General features: G+C 38.9%; 1 long non-coding RNA gene across 3 annotated transcripts; it reads left to right on the forward strand.

Moving 5' to 3' along the window:
• The first annotated feature begins 313 nt into the window (after positions 1-313).
• LOC148691242 (uncharacterized) lies at positions 314-1,729 on the forward strand. Of its 3 annotated transcripts, none has more exons than XR_015955561.1 (3): positions 314-407; positions 830-1,197; positions 1,321-1,729. It is a non-coding gene; the product is annotated as an uncharacterized LOC148691242 (long non-coding RNA). The 3 variants fall into 3 exon arrangements; XR_015955560.1 differs by having other exon boundaries at positions 325-1,021; positions 1,119-1,197; XR_015955559.1 differs by having other exon boundaries at positions 314-1,197.
• Positions 1,730-2,447: the final 718 nt, after the last annotated feature.

The following is a 2,447-nucleotide window of genomic DNA, read 5'->3' on the forward strand; positions in this document are numbered from 1 at the left end:
TTAAGAAGTGAGCCTAACACCATTTATAAATATAAAAAACTGTAATGGATATTTTTTTAATTGTGATTGTATAAATTAGGGGTGGGCAAACGGGTACTAGACCCGCGGGACGGGGTGGGGCAAGTCTGAAAATTGTAAAACATAAAAGGGACGAGGCGGGGCGGGTTCAAGAAATTAACGGGGCGAGGCGGGTCCAACAGTCCTAAGAACATAGACCCATCTGGACCCGTTTCTCCCATTGATCTTGGCCGTTCGATGCAATCCTATGATTACTGATTAAATTTCTTTTTCTCTCCTCTTTCTATGTGCTAGTGCTCTCCTTCCTCCTCTCCTTTTATGGTTTTCTCTATTCTTCCTCATGTCTGCAGTGCTTTCCTTCTCTTTTTTCTTGTCTTCTCTCCTTGCATGTATGCTCTCTCTTTATTGTTTTTTCTTTTTTTTTTTCTTCTTAATGATTTTCTCGTCTCTCTCCTTCTGTCTTGATTTTCTCACTTTTTTCTTTCTAGGTGTTGTGCTCTCTCCTTTCTCTTTGCTTCTGTCCTTTTCTCTACTTATGCTCCTGGGTCTTTTTTTTTGGTTTAGTGAAGAAAAATATTTGGGGTTTGGGTTGAAGGTCGGTGATAAATTTGAAATTTGGGGTGTCTAATTTGTTGAGTTATTTGATTTCTGCTTGAGACTAACAACAAAATTGCTATGTGGAAAATATAAGAGTGTGGTTGCCCTGGTTTTGAGCAAGAATTGAAATTAATATTTTGTCTTCTCCTTTCCATCTCGCTCTTTTGACATCCTAGAACCAATTTTTCTATTGCTTCAATTTTTCATCTGTCAGAGGGAGAGAAGGCAACAAGATGAAGACAAGATGGAGAGCATCTGTAACACAATCACAAGGTGAACCTAGGAATTGCTGGCGACGGTGCCGGCTAGTTAATGATGATGCTGTTCTAGTGCCAGCGGCCTAGGTCCCAGGATCGACGAGGTCGACTAAGTTTCTGCTGCAAGGGTTTTTATTGGGATTATTTAGGTGTTTTGTGAACTTGAAATTTTATGTTTTATCTGGAACTTGAAATTATAGATCAATCATCAATGCTTTTTTTCTTTTTTAATTTTTCTATTTGCAGAACCTTTTGGTGGTCGATGAGAAGGAAGAGGAAATCAAAGGGGAATTGATTGAAATTGCTTAGATTCAGAAACCCTAAGGTATTCCTTTTATTTTATTATTTGAATTCATAGCCGATGAGAAGGCAAATTGGATTTGTGGGTTTGTATGAAAAAGTTCTGTGAAAAACCTAATCTAATCCCTAATTTGCCTTGAGAGTGCAGATCTTGCGGTGGTGGTTTTGATGGAACGAAGAGGATGACAAAGACCAGACTGCGTGAGTGAAGATTTGGACCCGTGGGGACCCATAGGAATTGGCCCGTTTCAAAAGGGCAAGGTTAGGTCCAGATCCCATTTTGAAAAATCCAAAACCTGCCCCGCCTCGCCCCGTTTGTAAATAAAACGGGTCCGATCCGGTTCCTTCAATTTTGGGCCCGGCCTGGCCCATGCCCACCCCTAGTATAAATTCTAGATAGATATGGTTTCTAGATTATCTATTACTCTACTTATTCATTCCTTATAGGATTGTACTTACTTGAAGACAAGTTAATCTTCTCCTTTCATTGTACTATAAATTAAGGCATTGTAGGGATGAATACACACAAAATCCCTAAGCATCTTACAATTTCTCCACTCTCTCTCTTTGTTGCATCCTCTCTCTTCCTTAGTTAAATATAAGCCATAACACGTTATCAGCATACTCCTATGTTGCGTTTCGGAATTTGAAATTTTTTGCTGCTACAAATCAGGTTCTTTCAAAACAACCGTGTTTATCTCGATAGTTTTTTTAGCCTTGATTGCATGAACCTTCTGTTTGGCTTAATATTTGAAAATTTGGGTTGCAAGTGTTTGCAAGCCCAAAGATGCCAAATTGGCAGCTTCCCACTAATGCATAGGCTATGTGCCTATGATTTAAAAGTCAAGTGATGGGGATTAACTCATAATTAGCCAAAAAACACTTTTCAGTGGCAATACAAGTAAAAAGCTGATGACTCATTACCCTCTATGTGCTTTCAGGCAAGAGTAAAGTCACTATAGTCAGGCTAATTTGCCTATAAAATGAGGAAGAGGCCCAGAGACAAGGACACTCAACCAATCAAACAAACAAACATACAAACTTTGCTCTTAAGCCAGATTTGCATCCAAAAACTGTAAACAGCCCAGATCTCAGTCCTTTTCAAGATCATTCCCTACAAAAACCATCTTTTGTCTAGTTTAGAAGCTCTGATATCACTCCTAGTGGCATAGTATCGATTCCCTTGTGTAAACTTGTTTGCCATCCATCCTTTTTTAACATATAAACCTTGTAAACTCAAAATAAAAGTGATTGCAAGAAGATCAACCTTGACCG

The sequence above is a fragment of the Pyrus communis genome, chromosome 14 (genome assembly GCF_041283825.1).
Source record: "Pyrus communis isolate YQ-2024b chromosome 14, ASM4128382v1, whole genome shotgun sequence".
In the NCBI taxonomy this organism is placed as follows: domain Eukaryota; kingdom Viridiplantae; phylum Streptophyta; class Magnoliopsida; order Rosales; family Rosaceae; genus Pyrus; species Pyrus communis.